Source organism: Macaca mulatta, chromosome 14 (assembly GCF_049350105.2).
Source record: "Macaca mulatta isolate MMU2019108-1 chromosome 14, T2T-MMU8v2.0, whole genome shotgun sequence".
Classification (NCBI taxonomy): domain Eukaryota; kingdom Metazoa; phylum Chordata; class Mammalia; order Primates; family Cercopithecidae; genus Macaca; species Macaca mulatta.
In genome coordinates this window covers 37,718,715-37,742,782 of record NC_133419.1, presented here as the reverse complement: position 1 = coordinate 37,742,782, position 24,068 = coordinate 37,718,715, and the positions used below count along the sequence as shown (strand labels likewise).

The 24,068-nt window shown below is 39.0% G+C and overlaps 1 long non-coding RNA gene across 1 annotated transcript in view; it reads left to right on the top strand.

The window, feature by feature from the left end:
- Positions 1-24,068, top strand: part of LOC144334556 (uncharacterized) — a 151,448-nt gene that overhangs the window by 35,283 nt on the left and 92,097 nt on the right. Inside the window, exons 2-4 of the long non-coding RNA XR_013404519.1 lie at positions 177-273; positions 19,504-19,567; positions 21,401-21,453. This is a non-coding gene — a long non-coding RNA (uncharacterized LOC144334556). The remainder of the gene's footprint in view (positions 1-176; positions 274-19,503; positions 19,568-21,400; positions 21,454-24,068) is intronic.

Genomic DNA, 24,068 nt, shown 5'->3' with positions numbered 1-24,068 from the left:
CCCACCTAAATGTCACCTTGAATTGTAGTTCCCATAATTCCCATGTGTCATGGGAGGGACCCAGTGGGAGGTAATTTAATCATGGAGGTGGTTACCCTCATGTTGTTCTTGTGATAGTGAGTGAGTTCTCATGAGATCTGATGGTTTTATACGGCGATTTTTTCCGTTTTGCTCAGCACTTCTCCTTCCTGCCATCGTGTGAAGAAGGATGAGTTTGCTTCCCCTTCTGCCGTAATTGTAAGTTTCATGAGGCCTCCTCAGCCCTGCGGAACTGTGAGTCAATTAAACCTCTTTCCTTTATAAATTACCCAGTCTTGGTTATGTTTTTATTAGCAGCATGAGAACGGACTAATACAGATATCTACTCCCATCATTCAACAAATATTTTATTGGGTGCCCTTTCCAGTTAATAAGGTTAAGAAATTAAATAAAAGGCAGGCAGATTTTCAGGTGACATGATTGTCTATGACAAAAATTTCAAGGAATTCATAAGCAAATTCCAAGTACTAAAAAGTGAGTTTAATGAGATTACGGGGTACAAGGTTCAACACAAAGAGTCAAATGTGTTTCTTTATACTAGCAATGAATAATTGGCAACTAAACATTTTTTTAAAAATTTACATTAGCTCCAAAAAATGAAACATATAGGTACAAGTGTAACAAAGCATGAACAGGGTCTGCATGCTGAAAATTACAAAATCTTAGTAAAATAAAGCAAAAAAGACCTACATAAATGGAGACATATACTATTTTGTGGATTGAAAGAATTAACATAGAAAAAATGTAATTTGACTGGGCGCGGTGGCTCATGCCTATAATCCCAGCACTTTGGGAGGCCGAGGTGGGTGTATCACCTGAGGTCAGGAGTTCGAGATCAGCCTGACCAACATGGAGAAACCCTGTCTCTACTAAAAATACAAAATTAGCCAGGCATGGTGGCTCATGACTCTAATCCCAGCTAGGGAGGCTGAGGCAGGAGAATCACTTGAACCCAGGAGGCAGAGGTTGCAGTGAGCTGAGATCGCGCCATTGCACTCCAGCCTGGACAACAAGAGCGAAACTTGGTCTCATAAAAAAAAAGAAAGAAAAGAAAGATGTCACTCTGCCTAAATTGATCTATAGATTTAATGTAATTCCAAGCAAACCTCAGGAGTATTTTTACAGATCCAGACAAGCCGATTCTAAAATTTATATGGAAAGTCAAGGGAACTGTAATAACCAAAACAATTTTGAAACAGAGTAGTAAAGTTGGAGAAATCACACTATCAGATTTTAAGATTTAATATAAAGCTGTAGCAATCAATTCAGTGTGTATTGACAAAAGGATAGACACATAGATCAATGGAACAGAGAAGCTGGAAACAGACCCACACAAATATATTCTAGATACTTTTCATAAAGTTGCAAGAGTAATTTCATAAAGGAATGATAGCCATTCAACAAATGGTGTTGGAACAGCCAGACAACCATGTGCAAAAAAATGAACCTTCATCTTAATTTCAAATCTTACATAAGAATTAACTAAAAGATTTACATGTAAAATACAAAATTATAAAAATTTAAAGGAAAAAGTTGAGAAAAACTGGCCTGGAGTTAGACAAAGAGTTATTAGACATGATACCAAGAACACAATCATGAAAGAAAAGATTTATGTATTGGATTTCAACAAAATGAAATTTTTTTGCTCTATCAAAGACACTGTATAAGAATGAAAAGACATGCTACAGACTGGGATAAAATATTTGCAAATCACATATCCAATAAAGGACTTGTATCTGGAACACAAAAAAACTCTCATAACTCAACCATAAGAAAAGAAACTACCCACATTAAAGAAAGTACTGCGTTCATCAACTAGAAGTCTCAACATAGTAAAGATTCAGTTCTCCTCAAATTGATTCATAGATTCAACTCAATTCAAATCAAAATCCCAACAGGACTTTTTGTAGGTATATAAAGCTGATTCTAGAATTTATATGAAAAGACCATATAGCATAGAGACAATAGTTAAAAATACTGTATTGTATACTTGCAATCTGCTAAGAAGATAGATCTTAAATCTCCTCACTATACACATACACAAATAGTAACTGTAGAGGTAATAGATGTGTTAATTATAGGGAATGTGGTAATTATTTCATAATGTATACATATATCAAAACATCAAGTTGTATACCTTAAATATATGCTTTTTTTCATGTCAGTGATAGTTTAATAAAACTGTTAAAAAATAGAAAATAAAAATAGCTTATGTGAAAGACAAAGGAACTAAAATATCACAAACGATTTGGGCAAAAGGAATGCAAATAAGCAAACAATTAACAAATGTTCATTTGCTATTCAGAAAATGCAAGTTAAAACCACTATGAGGTACCATGGCATGTCTGTTAGCATAGCTGAAATAAAAAAATATTGACAAGGGCTGGTAGGGATGTGGAGCAACTGGAACTTGTATACATTGCTGGTAACAAAATGAAAAACAATCACTCTGGATAACAATTTGGCAGTCTCTTGTAAAACTAAACAAACACTTTCCATATGACCCAGCAATTCCATTTCTAGGTACTTGTCGTAAATAAATGAAAACATGTTCACACAAAAACCTGTACGTGAATGTTTATAGCAGCTCTATTCATAATCACCCAAAATGGAAATACCTAAATGTCCTTCAACAAGTAAATGTATAAACAATCTCTGTTACATTTATCCAACGGAATACTACTCAGCAATAAAAGGAACTATTTGTGCACAGAACAACTTGGATGAATCTTAAAGGTATTATAGTAGTTGGAAGAAGCCAGTTTCATGAGGTTGCATACTGTATAATTAATTCCATTCATATGCCATTCTCTAAAAGACAGAACTGTAATGACAGGGAAAAGATCATTCATTTCCAGGGATTAGGAATAGAGAAAGGGTATGACTACAAAAGGGATAACAAGAGAATTTGTCTTTTGGTTATATGGAACTCTTCTGTATCATTATTGTGGAGGTAGTTACAGAAACCTATATATGTGTTAAACGCTAAAATTGGACACAAAAGTCAGTTATGTTGTATGGTAATCTAAAAATAAAATATTTACTTGAATTTTTGGTGCTGAAGAACTTGATTTGTATCTTAAAATGAGACTTTCCAAAATTTGGTTGCATTTGCTCCCTGGGTTGTCTGTACTCATCTATCACCAGCACAGAGACAGAGAGAGAAAGAGGGAGAAAGTTGATTAGTTTATATACTCATACACACTAATGAAGTTGGAAAATCTTTCGGGTGAAATATAATGATTTTGTGGGATGATTTATGCCTTAAGGTTTATATGGAATATTTGTTATAGATGTATCTAAAATCCAGGTAAGGATGGGGAATTCTATTTAGAAAATAAGAGATGTAGATGAAAGAGAATACATAGGGTGAGAAAAAAAACTGAGAATGGCACTCAAGGATACTGATATTTGAGGGAAAATGAGAAAAGGAACTCATAGAGGAAACGGAAACGAGTGTGGGAAGAGAAACAGAGCATTGAAGAAAAGAAAAAGGCCATGGAGGCTGTAATAGTTCATTCTCATGCTGCTATGAAGAACTGCCCGAGACTGGGTAAACGATGAAGGCAAGAAGTTTAATTGACTCAGTTCTATAGGGCCGGGGAGGCCTCAGGAAGCTTACAATCATGGCAGAAGGGGAAGCAAACACATCCTTCTTCACATGGCGGCAGGAAGGAGAATAATGAGAGCCAAGTAATGGGAGATCCCCTTATAAAACCATCAGATCTCCTGAGAACTTACTTTCAGGAGAATACCATGGGGAAGCTGCCCCCATGAATCAATTATCTCCCACCAGGCCCCTCCCACCAGATGAGGGGACTATGGGAACTATAATTCAAGATGAGATTTGGATGGGGACACAGCCAAACCATATCAGAGGCCAAGAAAGTTGCAAAAGAAGAGTCAGCACTCTCCAATGGCATGGAGAAGTTGAGTAAGATGAGGTTTGAAAAGTCCTCAGTGTGTTTTTCCAATAGAACATCTGTTCTCAACCTTTTTGGCACCAAGGACTGGTTTTGTGGAATATAATTTTTCCATGGAGGTGAGGGGAAGGGATGGTTTCGGGATGAAACTGTTCCACGTAAGATCATCAGGCATTATTTAGATTCTTAGGAGTAGACAACCTAGATCTCCCACATGTACATTTCACAAGAGTTCACACTTCTATGAGAATCTAATGCCCAGCTGATCTGACAGGAGGAAGAGCTCAGGCAGTAATGCTTGCTGGCCCACTGCTCACCTCATGCTGTGTGTCTCGATTTTTAACAGGCCATGGACCAGTACCTGTCAGTGGCCCAGGGATTGGGGACCCCTGCTCTAGAAGGTCATTGGTAATGTTGCAAAAGCACTTTTAGGGCCGATGTGGGGGTAAGAATCTTAGGGACATAGCTTTAGAAATACATGAGAGGTAAGGAAGTGCCCTTATAAAGCTTTGGCTTACCTGTATTTAGATTCTTGAATAAAGTTTTGGTGGGAAAATTACTCTTATGTCAAATCATTAGGCCAAGCTAAGTAAGAATTTTGGTGAAATTTTGCATTTCTGGCAAAACTTAAAGCCAAGTAATAGTGGCCTGTACTTAAGCTTTAGACGTAATCTTTTTATTTTTTTTATTGGGTAGTACTCAAAATTAGTAAGTCAGTTCAACACTGGCTAAGCACCTACAGTGTTGCCGATGGTGAAAAGTATACAAACATGTACAAAAAATAAGAACCAAATTTATTTAACCTAACCTTCTCATTTTAAAGATAAAGAAACTGAGACTCAGGAAGGAAATAACTTGACCAAGGACATGCTTTATCTGCCTCCCTACTCTCCCATTGCCATATTTTGCTAGTTCCCCAATTTTTCCCTTTACATAAGCTACTCTCCACCACAAATATAGTACATATGCAGAAGATACTCATAACTATATGGCTAGTCCATTTCCAAATGTATTCATGTAGTTTGTTGAATCAGAATTTTTTTTTTTTTTTTTGAGACAGAGTCTTGCTCTGTCACCCAGGCTGGAGTGCAGTGGTAAAATCTCCGCTCACTGAAACCTCTGCTTCCTGGGTTCAAGCGATCCTTGTGCCTCAGCCTCCTGAGTAGCTGGGATTACAGGCATACGCCACCACGCCCAGCTAGTTTTTTTATTTATAGTAGAGACAGGGTTTCACCATGTTGGCCAGGCTGGTCTTGAACCCCTGACCTCAAGTAATCTGCCCACCTTGGCCTCCCAAAGTGTTGGGATTACAGAAATGAGCCACCACACCTGGCCTTGAATCAGATATTTATAAGAAAAGAGATAATACCAACCTAGGCAGTAGCCGGCAACAAATTCAGTGCGCGGAGGGTATGACTGCAAATGGTTGCGTAAAGGAAGAAGAGGTATTAGGAAACAGATTGCCTTTTGAAAACAAAACAAGACCTTTGGCAGGAAAATATTGGGGTAGATAGGTGCATATTAACAGATATTTGACTCTCTCCCTACCTGGGGATTATTCTTCTAGAATTCTTTGCTAAAACTCTAAAGGATTCTTGGTTTGCTCTAATGAGACAGGCAGGTTCTTTACTATAATTCCAGTTAGTGTTTTGAGGGAAGATGGAGTAGGACAATATGACTGGAGTTTCCCTCCAAGATGAATTGGAGAGGAAGAGTGGATGGCCTTTAAAACAAGACTAAATTTAGAAGCACAGTGAGTAAGCATGTTCATGCTCAGGTTTGGTGGGTGAATGTCTGCTTGAGTTCCTTCAGTTACTTATGGGGTGTGTAACCTTAAAAAAGTATATTGACCTCTTTAAGACTCAGTTTTCACCTTTGTAAAATGGGTTCCTTGTGAGTACGAAAGATATATGATGTACCTAGTGCAGTGCCAGACTTATTAAACAAGATACTTAATATTAGATTTTAATTTTATGATTAATTAGAAATGTGTTTCTATTCTGTAGGAAATGTCCAAAGACACTGCAAGCCAACATTTTCAGACAGAAATAGTTCCTGTCTTTAGTAAATTGATCTTTATGTGGCTTCAGCTGGCATGACTAGGCCCCTCGATAGGAATTGCAAAGATATTTAGAGTTGAATGCAAAGCCTGAGCTCAAATGGGATAAATGATGAAGCACTACTAAAGATATAAATGGATAGGCACCCTACACCAGGGGACTGGTGGGTGGGAGTGGAGGCATTATTTGTCAAGTGGCATCAATGTACACAGCTGACTGTGTCTGTGTGAGGAGAGGAGATGGCAGTTACTGTTGCAAAAGGGACCTGGAAACGGACAGCAGCATGAGCACTGCTGATCAGGTTTCTTTAGGAGGATGAGGGGATTATAATGTCCTGAGAGATTACTGAAGCTTAGAAAGAGGAAGTAGTAGAATCACATCTTCCTGCCCCTGAGAATTTATGCTGCTGGATACCATGTTTCCAGTGCTTCTTATTTTATCCATTCCTTTAAAAATTATTTTAAAATAAAGATGAAAACATAGGTGAAAAAAATGTCTAACTTGTTTGTTTATTGTAGATTTACTCTTGGATTCCAAACAAAAGAGGCAATGGCACAGGGGGTGCTGTTTATATTCCTTTCATCAATCATTGCTGCAACTTAGATATTTAGTATACTTATGCCTCTACACAGATACATATGGTCAAAAGATATGCTATAAAATTCATTTATGAGGACTCACAGTTGCACCTCTCAGAAAAATTTCTGCTCCAGTCATTAAAAAAATTTTTTATAGGCTTGTAATTCAGTTACCTCTTCCCTGGAAGTAAAATTCCAGGGTAGACCAGAAAACTCACTAACGAGTCCCAGTGGTCTTCAACCTTGGCTGCATGCAAAATCAGCTGTAAACTTAAAAAAAAAAAAAAAAAAAAAAACCGAAAAAGTCTATGCCTGGCCTGGGTCCCATTCCAGAGCATTTAAGTTAGACTCTCTAAAAGTAATTGTCTCCAATTTACTCTATAAAAATTTAAGATTTTAAAAAACCAGGCCAGGCACGGTGGCTCATGCCTGTAATCCCAGCACTTTCGGAGGCCGAGGTGGGCAGATCACTTCAGGTCATGAGTTCAAGACCAGCCTGGCCAACATGGTGAAACACCGTCTCTACTAAAAATCCAAAAATCAGCGGGGCGTGGTGGTGCATGCCTGTAATCACAGCTACTTCAGAGACTGAGGCATGGGAATCACTTGAACCTGGGATGCAGAGGTTGCAGTGAGCTGAGATCCTACCACTATGCTCCAGCCTGGGTGATAGAGTGAGACTCCATCTCAAAAAATAATAATAAAAATAAAATCCAAGTTGGCACAATATTTTTAGCTCTTGTAACAAAATTCTTGACTTAATGAATCTTCTGTGAATAACTTTGGGAGTACTGAAACTTTGTAAACTCTGACCCAGCATATCCATCCTGAGAAACAGAGCAGGAGGAAATGGTCATGGATGCATGCAAAAATGTATCAATCTTAAGTCATTACAACAATACTTTTAATAATAAAAATCAGAAGCATTATAAATGTGCAATAAGAGGAGATTTTTCTTTCAACCATGGTACATCCATTTAGTGGACTACTTTCCAGCCATTAAAAATAATGTAAGAGAAAAATTTAATACATATAACATGCGTGCAATTCATAAAGAGAAGAGAAGGATATTATTCAAGTATGGTGAGATAGACTTCTTTGGGAAAAATCGATTTGAATAGAAAAAAGACCAAATGAATATATTCCAAAATAGTAATATTTATTATAAAGAAATAGCATGAGAAATGTGATGTATTTTACACTCTTCCTTGGGCCTCATATTATTTTTCAGATTTTCTATGCTAAGCATGAATTATTTTTATAAAGAGAACAATGCTATTAAATTAAAAGCAGTTATAGAACTCTAAAACTCTAAAGATTTATATTAAAATATTACTCTGTGGAGCTGCCCACTTCATATGTTTAAAGTAACTGATGCACATTTTGCGTATGCTACCTGCGTGAATAGAGTCCATAAATAAAATAGCCTTATAAAAACACTCTTGATTTTTGTGTGAAAGTAACCATAGGTGAGTCCTTGTTCAATGTATGACTTTGATTTAGGAAGTGGAGTCTGGAACAACTGGCTTAATTTGACAAAGATAGAGGAAGATGAAATTGTATGCTCTGTGATTGGTTTTTGCATTTGTTCTGAACTAATAGGTTGCTTTCTTCCTTAATGTTTTATAATGAGGAACAGCTGCTATGAGCTGTGCAGGAGGCTTTTCTTCCCTCCTCTCAACCTTCCATCTCCTGGAGTTAAATCAATCTCTGTAATTCAAGAATTGATGAAATAGACAAGGAAGTGGGCTGGCAAATTTATATATTCTGCTTTAAAATGTTTAAGTATCATGTGGAAGAACTAGACTGTTGTGACATAGTGGAATAACATTTACATTTTCCTAAAAAATGTCTTTCAACATTTATCGTTAGACCTGGAGAACACAATATTATTACTTAATTGGGCATTCGATGTAAACCACAAAAGTGAGCAGACTCACTTCTCCGTCAAGTTAATTGGAGTTCAGATCAACCAAGAAGCTAAAGATGAGTTCAAGACTACACTGTTTGAAGATATATCATTATCCCTTGTGAAACAGTAGATGAGGTGTGGTTGATCTTAGTAACTTCGTGGACTGAAAGGAGAAAAAAAAATTAATTAATCTCATTCCTTGAGTATATTTCCTAGTTGTTTTGTGTATGTCTTGATGGGTTTGTTCCCAAACTGAACTGAACCAGAAAGCCCCTATGACACCTCTCTCCAAGGGAAAGACGCACCTAGAAGGAGCTGGGCCTCTGGTGACAGCTGGAGGAGTCACTCTGAAGCCTCACCTCCCACATCACTGTCATCTCTAATAGTGGAGACTGGTTGAACTTCGGAAAGGGAAAAATCGACGACTGAAGATGAGCCTTGGTGAGTGTATTAGTCAGGGTTCTCCAGAGAACCAGAACCAATTGGCCTGTGTGATTATGGAGGCCCAGAAGATCCATAATCGTTTCTCTGCAAACTGGAGAACCAGAAAAGCCAGTGGTGTAGTTTGGTCCATGTCCAAAGGCCTGAGAACCAGGATGAGGTGGCTGATGCTAGTCCTGGAGTCTGAAGACCTGAGAACCAGGAGGTCTGATGTCAAAGGGCAAGAGAAAATGGATATCCCAGCTAAAGAAGAGGGCAAATTCTTCCTTTCTCCACCTTTTAGTTCTATTTGGGCCCTCAACAGATTGGGAACCCTAATGGGGGTGATTATTCTTACCCTGTGAGGTAAGAATTAGTTAAAGTGATTATTCTTACCCTGTCTATCAATTCAAATGCTAATCTCTCCTGGAAACACTCTCACAGACTCACCCAGAAATAATGTTTTACCAACTATCTTGGCATCCTTTAGCCCAGTCAAGTTAACACATAAAATTAATCATCACAAGTTCACTAACCCCTTGTCAACTCCGCACTTATGCATATCTCTTTAAACCATACTTAATCTCCAAGTAAATAAAATAACAAGGTCAAAATCCATGTAACATCATACAACTAACCTGTATGCAACCAAAAATAAACTAATCCTTTCCCTCAAAGAGGAGGTAAAATCCTTGAATGATGTTTACTCTTCTCCTGGAATCCTGTAACTTAAATACTATGATGTAAAATTAACACTATTTAAATATGGATGTAAAGTCATTTGTTACTATGATAAGGGAATAGGAAAGAATACAAAGATACTTGCTTTACACATACACACATGCACAAATATATTTATAACAGAAGAATATATGCAGGACAATTACAGTTCTCATTTTTGTAAATGGTTACATGGTTGTAGCTGATATTTATAAGGACCTTCTTCTACTGCCATTCTGTATTCTCATTGCTTTCAGCAAGCACCTCAGCTGGTTGTGGTTCTTTACCACAGGATAAAGGTGACCCAAACCTTTATTCCTTAAGGGTCTGGGCCATTCATAGTTTTGCCTGAACTGGGTTGTTGTAGTTCCTATTGACCTTAATCACAGGACATGGCAATACTAAGAAACTCTTTAAGAAATCTGTATTCCACACATAGTCTTCTTTACCTCCATTGTGTTGGAGTAGTTCAATTTCCCCTTGGTAGTTTGGATCAATCACCCCAGCCAACACTGTAACTCCCTTCTTTGCTTGTTGACATAGAGGCATTAGAAGCCCAACATGGTTGGGTGGCAGTCTTAACTTCCAGTTCAATGGAATCACTGTTGTATCTCCTGGTGGAAGCATTCTTCCCTCTAGAACTATGACCTCTAGGCCAGTAGAGCATAAAGTCATGGAAACAAGAAGCAAAAATTTTGCCATTGTGTCTCTAGGGGTAATAGTGAATGTTGCCACAACCATTTTTACCCCTTGATTCCTAGACCTGTGATTCTGGCTATGGGAGAAACAGCACCATATATAGGTTGCTGATTCAAAGTATATAGTGCCTTATGGAGGACCTTGCCCAAGCACTGCACCTAACTGGAGCTGTAACTGAGTCTCAAAAGGCCATTCCACCATTTTATCAAGACAGCTGCTTCAGGATGGTAGGGAACAAGGTCAGACCAGTGAATTCCCTGAGTATGGGCCCATTGCTGCAATTCTTTTGCTGTGATCAGAAGTAATGCTGTGTAGAATACCATGATGGTGGATAAGGCATTTTGTAAATCCATGGACAGTAGTTTTGTGTGCAGGGAAGGAAAATCCATGTGCCGAGCTTTGTGTGCAGGGAAGGAAAATCCATGTGCACTGTTGTCTATTCCAGTAAGGACAAAATGCTGCTCCTTTCATGGTAGAAGTGGTTCAGTGTAATGAATCTGCCACCAGGTAGCTGGCTAATCACCCTGGAGAATGGTGCCATACTGGAGGTTCTGTGTTGGTCCCTACTGCTGACACATCAGGCACTTAGCACTGGTCGTAACAAGGTCAGCGTAGGTGAGTGGAAGTCCATGTTGCTAAGTTCATTCATGACCTCCATCCCTGCCACCTTGTCCACTTTGTTCATGAGCCCACTGTGTGATGACAGGGGTAGCTAGGGAAAGAGGCTGATTAGTATCCACAGAACAGGTCGTCCTAGTCACTTGACTATTAAAATACCCTTTGGCCAAAGTCACCTTTTGGCAAGCATTCTTGTGGGATACAAATATCTTCATATTTTTTGCTCAAAGAGATCTATCCATATATCTCTTCCCCAAATTTCTTGTCACCAATTTTCTAATTATGTACCTTCCAAGTTCCTGACCATCGAGCCAAACCATTGACTATAGTTCTTGAATCAGTATATAATCACATGCCCAGACATTTTTCCTTTTAAGCAAAGTGCACAACCAGGTGCACTTCCTGAAATTCTGCCCACTGGGAGAATATCCCTTCAACACTGCCTTTCAGAGATGTCCCAGAGAGATGTTATAGTGCTTCAGCTGTCCACCCTTGGGTAGTGCCTATATATCACACAGAACCATCTGTAAACCATAGCCAAGTCTTCACTTCCTCTGTCAACTGACTGTAGGGAATTCCCCATGGAGCCATGGGTGCAACTGGAAGAGAGAAGGCAGTAGCAGAAATGAGGACCATGGATCACTTTATGTAACTTCTTTGTGCCTTCAGGGCTTGCTTGGGCCAATTACATGTATACCACTTCCATTTGATGATAGAGTGTTGCTGTGCATGCCCAATTTTATGATTTGATGGGTCAGATAATACCCAGTTCATGATAAGCAGCTCAGGTTGCATAATAACTTGTTGACTCGTGGTCAAGCATTCAGTTTCTACTAAGGCCCAGTAGCAGGCCCAGAGCTGTCTCTCAAAAGAAGAATCATTACCTGCAGATGATGGCATAGCTTTGCTCTAAAATCCTGAAGCCTTAAACTGCAATTCACCTATGGGAATTTGCCAAAGGATCTAAACAGCATCCCTGTTTGCCATTGACACCTCAGGTACCATTGGATCTGCTGGATCATATGTCCTAAGTGGCAGAGCAGCTTATGTAGCCTCCTGGATCTGTTGCAGAGCCTTTTCCTGTTCTGGGACCTACTCAAAACTAGTAGTATTTTTTTGAGTCAGTTAGTAAATGGGCCAGAATAACATGCTTAAATAAGAAATGCATTGCCTCCAAAATCCACATAGGTCCACTAGCCATTGTGCCTCTTTTTTTTTTTTTTTTTTGGTTAGAGGCCAGGTACAACAACTTAGACTTCTCCTTAGAAGGGCTACTTTAACATGCCCACACCATAGACCCCTAGAAATTTAACTGAGGTAGGTTACACCTAAATTTTAGTTGGATTTATTTCCCATCCTCTAACACATAAATGATTACCAATCAAATTTAGAGTAGTTGCTACTTTTTGCTCACTAGGTCCAATCATCAATATAATGAACCAGTATGATGTCTTGTGGAAGGGGAAGGTGATCCCTGTGTGCTTGACATTGTCTAAATTATGACATAGAACTGTAGAGTTAATATAACCCTGAGGTAGGAAAATGAAGGTGTATTGCTGGCCTTGCCAGCTGAAAGAAAACTGCTTCTGGTGGGCCTTATGACAGAAATGGAGAAGAAGGCATCTGCCAGATGATAGCTACATACCAGGTACCAGGGGATGTGTTACTTTGCTCAAGCAATGAAACTAAATCTGGTATAGCAGCTGCAGTTGTAGTCACCACTTGGTTAAGCTTACCGTAATCCACTGTCATCCTCCAAGCTCCATCTGTCTTCTGCATAGACCAAATAGGAGTGTTGAATGGGAATGTGATGGGAATCACCACCCCTGCATCTTTCAAGTCCTTAATGGTAGTACTAATCTCTGCAGTCCCTCCAGGAATGCAGTATTGCTTTTTGTTTACTGTTTTTTGAGGTGGAGGTAATTCTAGGAACTGCTTCTCCTTGGCCTTCTTCATCATAGCCCCCAGTCCACAAGTCAAGGAACCAATGTGGGGATTCTGCCAGTGGCTAAGTATGTCATTCCAATTATTTCTTCTGGAACTGTGAAATAACTACAGGATGGTTCCGAGACCTATTGTGAGATGAACTTGAGCTAAAATGTCCATTGATCACCTGACCTGTATAAGCCCCTACTCTGAATGAGGGGCTACAGTGGCATTTTGGGTTTCCTGGAATCAGTGTCAGTTCAGATCTAGTGTTCAATAGTCCCCCAAAGGTCTGATTATATCTTTTACCCTGGTGCACAGTTACCCTGCTAAAATTCTGTAGGTCCTTTGGGAGAAAGCTAGGAGAAAGATTCACAGTATAAAATTTCATTTGAGTGCTTCTGGGTCTGTAAACTGGCTCAAGTCTGAAAATTGATTGAGGGGCTCTGACTCTCTGATTTTATGATTCAAGTTAAACTTTCGTTCATTTGACCTGGAGCTTTTCTGTTTATACAGATCAAGTAAAAATTTAATAGGCTTCCTATCTATTTCACTTCTAGGAACACCATGATTAACTAGCCCACGCCACAGATCTGTGTGAGTCAGACTATTCTAATTGCTGCTTTGACTCTGCCACCTAACACAGTAACTACGCCCACCTTGCCTTTGACTGTGGAATGCTGCCACTTGGCCTCACCACTCTGGATCCAATTACTCCCATTGCATTTAGATTTTCCAATTAAGTGGCCGTAGTTCCCACTCTAAGGTCTGGCCTACAAAGAGTAATCACAGAGTTCTTCAAGAATACTGGGGCTTCCTTTAGTAACTTATTTCTTAAAGTATTGGTAAAAGTGTGTCTTCTAGATCTTCTCAGTGTTGGGGAATATATCATAAATTATAAATCCACTCTTTCTAATCTCCCTAAGCCTGTGAATCCCTTCCTCTACATTAAACCTCGGGAGAGCCGACATTTCCAATTTGCTTACAATGGGCCATCTTTTGATTGTGTTTCAGCCAACCAATCAACCACATTATTAGAGCCTTAACTCCCACGCTGTAATATTAAATGAAGAATCTCTGCTTAGTGGGCCCACATCAATAAATTCTACCTGATCCAACATTATGTTCCTTCCTTCATTATCCCACACCCTTAATTCACACACATGTTCCCTAGATTTCTGCTTGTGTAAATTAGAAAGGTTAGGTAGTTCTTTTGGAATATAGCATGCCTCCTCATGGGCCACAGGGCAGGAGAAGATAGATGTCCCAGCTAAAGAAGGAGATAATTTGTCCTGATTCTTCCTTTTTGTTTTATGTGAGCTCTCAATGGAATGGATAATGTCCACCCACATAGGTGAGGGTGATCTTCTTTACCTAGTCTACCAATTCAGATGCTAATCTCTTCTGGAAACACCCTCAGAGATACACCCATAAATAATGTGTTGCCAGCTATCTGGGCATCTCTTACCCCAGTTAAGTTGACACATAAAGTTAAGAGGTCATCTACTTACTTGTGCCATTTCCCAGATGTTGAAGCTTGCCACAGTTTATCCAAGAATACACGGAGTGGGAAAGGTAGAATTTAGTTTGCCCAGGTAATGTTCTCCCAGTGATTTCCCTCTGGGCCTCCTACCAACACTATCTCTTGTGATGAAACTGGGGAGAACTGTAGGGAAGAAGATAATTTCTGCCTCTCAAAACTCACAGGCTGATGGACAGAGATCCCATAAAGCATTTACTGTAGAAAAGGAAGAAGTGGCAGAGGAAAGTGCTGGAGAAAAGAAGATAGAAGAACAATGCAAATGCTAAGCCCAGGTGTAAGGTGACCAGGTCTGCCAGGGATGATGGCAGCTTGAATGGTGAGGAAAGACAAAATATGAGAAGGACATGTAAGAAGATTTGACCATGTTTGTTTAGAGACTATCTTCCTTGGTTCATCCTTAAAAGAGATGAAAATCTTGTAGCACCATTTCTAGCATTTGGTATGTACTCAAGAAACATGAGTTTTACTGACCATAGACTGAACATATAGGCTATTAATGAGAAAATTCCTATACTTGAAGAAGCCTAACTTGCTAGGCCAATTTTATATTTTTGCTGGGCTGCCATAGGGTTAGAATTAAAGGCACATTAAAATATGTATTAAAAGGCCAATAGTGGTGGCTCATGCCTGTAGTCCCAGCACTTTAGGAGGCTGAGACAGGTGGAACACTTGAGGAGTTTGAGACCAGCCTGGGCAACATGGTGAAACCCTGTCTCTATAAAAAATACAAAAATTAGCCCGGCATAGTAGTGCATGCCTATAGTCCCAGCTACTTGGAGATGAGATGCTTGCTTGAGCCTGGAACTCAAGGCTGCAGTGAGCTATGATCACATCACTGCACTCCAGCCTAGGCAACAGAGTGAGACCCTGTCGCCCCCCCGAAAAAAATGTATTAAAGGTACATTATAATGTGAATGTGTCTGTAGTATACATTAAGTCTTTATGTCTGTAAAGACATGCCATGTTCTTCCTTTTTCTCTCTCAGCATATATACACACAATACACACTTAAATCTCTGTGTATGTGTGTACATATGTATACACATGGCACATTAGCTTTATCTAGAAATAGATACATATGCATTAAGCTACTGTAAAGTTTATGAACACTTAAAGGCACATTAATTCTATCCAGGTATATTTCTCTATAATGTACTGCATATCTATATGTATACTAATACATTATTCTATCATCCAGCATAAATTTCTGGCCCCCCCACAGGAAATGACCTTTGTATTTTGTGATCAATGCAAGGACCAAAGATTTTGCATCCTTAAATTATATTCAATACATACTTTGTGAATAAAAATGCCATAACTTAAAATATTGCCTTTGGTATTTGCATAGTGCCTTTCATTACTGTTGAACAAAAACTAATCTATGCATAATTCTATAATTCTATAATAATTCATTCTGTGGAGATAAGTTGTATAAATGTGATAAGTGAGATATTTTCTTCCTTAGTCCTTAAAATGATAGTGTAAGGAAATGGAATGATTTTGCCTGGAGATGAGACTACTCAAGGGCATAAGTGTTCCAGAAGGGACACTATGAAGTTGTAAGAAGTTGCTGTATCTCATTTTCAGTGAGGCCACAAGAGAAAATGATTGTAGTAGGAAGTTGTGGTTTAGGCTTTAAAATGCCTTTGCTGTGAGATAACATAGAAGGAATGGGGTTTGTATATTCTTCCTTTTTTTGATGTTTCAACAAGGTAACCAGTTCTTTGAGGTTCAGTCAGTCTATTCTACTGCCTATTCTAAGAAGAAATGACGCCTTCCTACCCACAGCGGGTGAGTCTAGGGAAGTAGTTTTATATCACCACAACCCTGATACACCTTTCTTTCCCCCACAACATGTGCTGACTGGACCAGGGATGGGAATTGTAATGAAGGAAAACCAATTGGAAAACTGGTCAGAGACATCATGTAGCCTGGCATTAAAAATGAACTGCATGTATCCTATTTACCTTTTCAATAAATTACTCTAGAGAAAATGCATTTTAATGATGGGAGCTGAAGTTGAAAGGAAGCCATAAAATAGAGGGGAGTTGTCTCCAGCCATTTGCTTAGAAAAGTAGCAGGGACACACACAGACAAAATAGAAAAAATAAGACATAAGACCTACTATTTGATAACACAACAGGGTGACTATAGTCAATAATTTAATTGTACATTTACAAATAACTGAAAGAGTATAACTATAATTTAATTGTATGTTTATAAATAACTAAAAGAGTATAACTGATTGTTTGTAGTACAATGGATAAATACTTGAGGGGACGGGTACTGCATTTTCCATGAAGTGATTATTATGCATTGCATGCCTGTATCAAAGTATCTTATGTACCCCATAAATATATGCATTATATACCCCCATAAACCCAATATGTACCCACAAAAATTAAAAATTGAAATGAAAAAAGTAGCAGGTAATGTGAACAAGCAGAAGAAATTATGACTAGAAAGTGGAGGTTGGATAGATGCAAGAGAGAGAAAAATGAGCAAGAGTGCTCACGTGACTAACGAGAGCTGCCTTAATTCACGTCTTCCCAGACCTCGTGCCATGCACCCCACCCCCATTTTTTCTTAAAGAACTCGAGACTCTGTATCAATTAGATGATTTGGACTGCAAGAAATAAAAAAAAAGCCATCTGAAAGCAGTGTAAACTAGGGACACTTATTATCTCACATAACATGAAGTGTGGAGACCAGCACGGTTTTAGGCTGTCTCAGTGATGTCATCAGGGATACAGTTCTGTTCTATCTTTCCTATGTGCTGTACTCAACATTTTGGCTAACTTTGGTGCATTCTTGTGAAATTTAGTTGCTTCTCAGCTTTCTCCATGGATGGCTTACATTCAGCTCATTCAACTTTCTTGGGTCTTCTCTCCCCTCCTGTTTTCCTCATTTTTACAAATTTATGCCTTAAAGGAAATAATACTATTATTTTAGTGGGGTTTTGAGGGGAACCAGTGGTAAATACATGTATTTAATCATTTAATCTGCCAACTTTATTGTGAAGTCCCTTGAGTCTCTCTTTTAAGATGAAAGACATTTACTCAAGAAGTTTTCTCACTGGACTTCCCCTCCCATATCATTGGCTAAGATGGAGCTATATGTTATATACAAAACACAGAGCCATAAGCCAATCACTGGCAAGGGGAATGAGATCACTTTGACTTGGATACATTGCCATTCACTCTTGGCAATGAGAAGGAGCACCTTCCCTTGAGCACATAGCTGTATGGAGGATGAACAACTGGAGAGTGATCTTCAAAATATTGAACAATGGATGGAGCATGGACCGACCAGTCAAAATGGGCATGCTACCCAAACAGAGCAAAGAAAACCGATACATACCCAAATGAAATCTGGTTCTACCAACAAGGAAGAAGATGGAAAAAGATTTGTGTAAGCTACCAATTGTGGCTGCAAAAGTCTTGGTTTCTAGCACCTAGAAAATAAAGTACACAACTGCTTCAGAGGAAGGACTGAATCACCTCATAAGGACCATTCCAGCCTGTAAATTTTTACCTAGAACAGAATTGTTCCATTTAATGAATATTTGCTTAAAGCAGTCTACTGACCTGAAATGAATGTCACTGCAGGGAGCCAGAATACATATAAATTACAGGGTTGTGGGCACTTTCCAATTCTGGCACAACCTTTATATAAAAGGTTACCCTAGTCCTTTAAGAGTGAACTTTTAGAGAAAGGTTCTTCCTCAATGGTATTTGCAACTAATTGTCTTTATCTTACTTGCAAGCTCTTGATTGATGAAGCTGGCTGAAGCGTTGGATTGAACAGAACTCTGAGGTTGATTTGGAGTCAGCTGGAAAGAGCACTATGTTCATTTAGCAGTGTGTGTGTGTGTGTGTGTGTGTGTGTGTGTGTGTGTGTGCAGCACTTGGGCCATGTATTTTCTCTTTTCTTTCAGATCAGTTTTATATGGGCTGAGGCTCCATGGAGTCACCTAAGCTGGAGGCTTCCAAATTACAAACTATACCTAAGACAAGGAGATGACCTTTCTTAGTGGGTGACATTCTTAGTCTAGGAAGAGGAGCATCCTTGTGGAAGAGTTCTCAGGGATTTGGGTAACATCAGAGTCAGAAGGAAAAGGAAGTTCTATTGAGTTTCATATTTGAGAAGAAAGCTAGAAGGCAGAAGTCCAAGGGTGTGTCAGTTATTTTAAAAAATAAAACATGAAGAAGAGAAGTATAAAATATTTCCAAAGCTCTGGGATTAACAACACCAAGTTTGCTTGTTTTGTTTCCTGGTGGTAATTAGCAGTCAAACAACATGTGTGCTTTGGGTCATCAAATATTATTGTGAGTAGGGAGAGCAGCCAGTCTTGAACAACATGATTTCGAGGGATTGAGTGAGTGATGAAAATTATTGCAGGATAGGAAAGCAAGTTGAATTTCTGGTGCCTACAGTAAAGAGGAAAAGAGAATGTGAAGAACAGGCTGAGAGGAAAGCTCTAGGTTGAGCGACAGAAAGGCCTCTGTGGAGGTTTCCAAATATAGTGCCTTATACTACTCAAAGCCCTTCCTATTATCTTGTGTAATTCTCTTACTACTCTCTGGATTGGGTATAGTTGATATTTTTAGCTCTGTTTTTCTGAATAAGTTAATTTTCAGAGAAGGTAAAGTAACCCAAAAGTACACAGCTAGATGGAAGCTGATCTAGGACCAGAAATGAGTTCTTTCAACTTATAGATCAGGGCTTTTCCTACTATCTCACAAGGCCACTGAGATCTAAAACAGAACTCTCTGATCTAGAGGATATCTAGAAGTATATTAGGCACAGGTGGGGGTGTATGGGTGGGGAAGACAGCATTCCAAGTAGAGGAAATAGCACTTTCAAGACCCTGAGGAATGAGAGAGAATGGTGGTTCCTAAGAACACAAAGCAGACCCGTAGGGCAAGAGCAGGAAAAGCAACATGGATATTAGTGTAAGATGAGGCTAAACATGTAGCAGGGCCCAGATTCTGAAGGCTGTGAGGGCTAATATTTTACTTATTTAGCTGGATCTCACACTCACAAGCAGTTTCCTTCCTAAATAGGATCAACACGCATTTCTTTGGACCTTTGCTGACACCAAATGGTACCAGCCTTTGAGCCTCTCAGGTGAGGTGGGAGGTGGGGAAAGGAGGACATAAAATTAGCATAAGTACATCAACCTAGTTGCACACCTGTCTTAGTATGAATAAATAACATGTTCTGCATTTTCATGTGCTATGACTTTCCAAGTGAATATAGATGTTATGATGAATAAAACTCAAATTCATTTCATTGTACTCCTGAATTCCTGGGAGCTTTTAGCCATTATGGATATAATCCCTCTACCTCTTGCCTCATTGGTCTGTGACAACAAACACAGTTGCAACTCCTTTTGCTCTACAAATTATTGTGGCTTGAAAGTTGGCCCCACTCAAAGAATCATCCAGCTATTTCTGGGTATTTCCATGGGGATGGAATAGATCCCTTGGGCTCTTCCTACCTGAGTTTCTCCACCTCTTCTCCTCTTCTCTGAGTTTCATGCCATTGTCCATGTTCTGTTCTCCTTGTGGTTCACTGCTTTTCTGTGCCTATCTTTGTTCATTCCCACCTCGCATAAACCCTTCACTGCCTGTCTTTATTCTCGCTGCTCCTGAACCCCTTGTTATGTTTGTTCATTTCCATTGGTCATATCAGCACTGCTACTGTTGGGCTCAAAGGCTGAGATAGGTTGCTTTCTACATGGAATGGAATCATGACAGAATCTCCTGAGGTTTGAGGATGGCTCTGTCACTTCACTGAGATTGGCCTCTTCTCCAGCCATCATCTCTGCACTTCTACACCCACAGCTGCAGCTGATGTAAGAGGACCAGCATATATACTTGTGGAAAGCCCAGACTTGCTGTTACTACACTCTTCTAGCCTTCCCAGTTGTACTAGGGCTACTTACTCCCAATGATGGAATTTCTCTGAGGGTTTGATACCTAGGATTTCAGTACAAATGGCACAACAGAAATAGAGGAAGTCCTTTGTTCCTCTAGTCCGCGGGTCAGCAAACTAACTCAGGGGCCAAATCTACTTGTTTTTATAAATAAAATTTCACTGAAACCCAGCAACAACTATTTTATTTATAGATTGTTTATGACTGCTATTATACTATACTGGCAGAGTTGAGGTTATGACAGACATGGTATGACCTGCAAAGTCAAAAATACTTACTCTCTGGACTTTTACAGAAAAAGATGGTCAGTTCTTTATCTCGTTTATAAAATCATTCAAGGAATGGTTTTAAAATGAAAAGTGGGTGATATGATCAGATTTATACTTTGCAAAGGTCATTCCAGTTGTAGTGACAAAAGTGAATTCAGGGTGGGAAAATCAAACTGGAGACAAAGACCAGATAAGAGGCTGTTCCAGTAATTCAGAGAAGAGGTGATGGTGGCCTGAACCAAAGGAACAACAGTGAAAATGCAAAGAGGTGATGGATTTGAGAACTATTGAGGAGGTAGAAATGATAAAACGTGATAGTGGATCAGGCGCTTCATACCTCTTCTCTGACACTCAGCCTCCAGGCTCTAGGTACTACAAGTCTGATCATGGATTTGCTTCTTTGTTTCTGTGGTCTCCCGATTCCTGTCTGGGTCTTCTTCTAACCCCACCAGAGCACTAGAGTTCTATTTTCCTATTTTTGCCTGATGGCTAGGGCTCTACTGCCTCCTGACTATCCACTATGAGGCAATTAGGGGAATTCAGTATTAGGATCCATGTCTCTTGTCTTTGTCCAGCAATAGAAGATACTACTAACTTGGACTTGCATTGCCTTCTGATATTTTAGGCAGGAACCTCTGTGAGAGGTTCTATGATTTCTCTGTCAGGCTGAACTTTCTGCTAGCAGTTGTGTATTCCAGGAAATGAATATAGCTCTAAATCCAACTTCTCACAGTTTGCTTGGTTCTTTTACAGTACTTGAGATGGCTGGGCCAATTCCAAGGTACTACAAAAGTAAAGAAGAGCAGGTAGGTATCCCGGGGCTTCATTATATTTAAAATGCTAATTCTTTGATTTTTATTCAGTTATCTCAACTGATTAATAATTTTTGATGGAATGAGAAAAGATAACTCTGTTTTAGTCTTTCCTCTAAGGTTCTGTCTGTGTTTATTCTATATCCCTATATGCTGATAACTTCCTAGTTTCTGTCCTAGAATCTAGCATATATCTAGCTTCCACTAAATTCCTCCACCTGGATGTTATCAAAACACTTAAAGTTCAATCTGTCTAAAACCTAAAACCTTTATCTTATTGCTCCTTTTCCTTTTCTTCCTCCCATATCCTTTGTACTAATGAATGGCCCCACCAATCAATCCTGTCACACAAGCAAAAGATGTGGAAGTCATCCTGGAGTTACAAATTCTTCCTATTTCCTTACTCTACAGTCTATCAGGATTCTCTCTCTTAAATATATTTTAAAAATCTTTATCTCTTCTACATTCTTGCTGCCTTTGTTTAGTCTTTTTATGTCTCACAATGACTAGTCATTTCCTGGCTTGTCTCTCTGCCTCTTGTCTTGTTCTGATCTAATCCTTCAAGGACAGGAACCAAATGACCATCATTTTAGTATCCTCAGAACTGAGGATGAGATGGGAACACAGAAGGTCCTTGTTGAATATGCACCAATTTAAATAAAGAGGAAAATCAGGATAACTTATGTCTTTTCCTTTTGATACTCCTGATCTAAGATCTTCTCTTGTCAGTATCTTCCTTCTGGTTCCTAGAAAATTCCTCCTATGCTATGGAAGACCTCAAGTGAGGTTTCTACCAAGACTTTGAGAGGATTTGAAGCTTTTTTAAAATAAAAAGTTTAGCTTTTTCACAGGCACTGTTATGGCTCACTGGGGAGGTGGGAAGGCCTTCTGCTGGGGTGAGAATACAAGTCAGGCTCCTAAATTTTCATAACGGAATGTCAGCCTCGCCACCTGACAGTCTAAAACATATGCCCAAAGCATATGGATCTCTTTTCAATCAACACAACGTCTTCACTTCCTCTAAAGAGCTCAATCTTGGACTGACTGATATTCAGCCCTATCCAAGAAGCTCAGCTAAAAAGAGTGATATTTGAGAGATATTTGGAGCTAATCATTCAGTCTCTAAGTTTGGACTACAAGTTAAAAATTCGTTTGGACTACAGCTCTAATTCCATTAGAAATGTCATCAGTGAATAACATTTAAGTAATGTGCTTTCTGATTTTTTTTCTTTCTTTTCTTTTTGAGATGGAGTGTCGCACTGTCACCCAGTCTGGAGTGCAGTGGCACAATCTCCACTCACTGCAACCTCCATCTCCCAGGTTCAAGTGAATCTTCTGCCTCAGCCTCTGCGTAGCTGGGACTACAGGTGCACACCACCAGGGCCAGCTCATTTTCGTATTTTTAGTAGAGACAGGGTTTCACAGTGTTGGCCAGGATGGTCTTGATCTCTTGACCTCGTGATCTGCCTGCCTCAGCTTCCCAAAGTGCTGGGATTACAGGTCTGAGCCACCGGTGCCCAGCCTGTGCTTTCTGATTTTGTGCAAGACTGATAAAAAGTGCTTGCTTCTGAAGAATCACCTCCCTCCCCAAGTATTTGTCCATTGTCTTACTCAATGTGTCTTTGAGAAAAAAAAAATATTTCTAAAGAAGTAGTATGCTGCTCATATTGGGTAATGAGAACTACTATAGTTCTGTTCAAGACAAAGTTTCAATATCTGAGCTACCCCTCTTCTTCTTTGGATAATAGTAACTGTAGATAAAATAACAAAAGATAAAATTTAAAAGACAATAACACTTTAAGGAACAAACTAAATATGTCTTTGACTAGAAAAGAACAGAAATGCAAAGCAGTAGGGCTGGAGATGAATGTCTACTGGGCTGTAGCACTGTAGGCAGACAGAGATGATTAGGAGTTCAGCACTCACAGGGTGACAGGATCTAAAAGTGCCAAGCAGGTGGCAACCAGACATTGGATCATTGTTTGAAATCAGGGTCTGAGGTGGAGTACCACTCCATAAAAGGAAGCTTAAAACAAAAACAAAAACAAAAAACTGCTGTCTAATACTACCAGAATATCAAGAAAGGAAGTAAAGATGAAGCTACAGTTTTGAAGCCAGAGCTTCTGTGAAGCTGCCTTCTGGCTCAGTGATGAGTGATAATGTCACAATTATCCCAAGAAGGCAGGAATACCGATATAACAATATAAGATTTATTTCTAATTTGGGATCCTAACAGGGTTGGCTGAAGGCCATTGAAAGGGAGGAAAGAGATAGAGGAAGAAAAGCCTAAATAATTGACAAAGCTTCCTCCTACCCAAGACAAACCTGAAAATCTAAATTCCATAATTAATGAAGAAAAAATACTAAAAATAGCCACGAAGATAAATTATTGACATCAATTCCTTCTCAGATGAAGTGAAAATAATTATACAATCTGAAAAATGCTTTATAATAAGACATTTATGATCTTTCACCAATAAGATAAAAAAGAAAAAATTCATAATGAAGACTAAGAAAATATAGAACAAAACCATGCAAAAATGATATGATAACAGGCAGATCTAAAAATAGCTTATTAAAAATTCGAGAAATAACATGGCATAAACTTT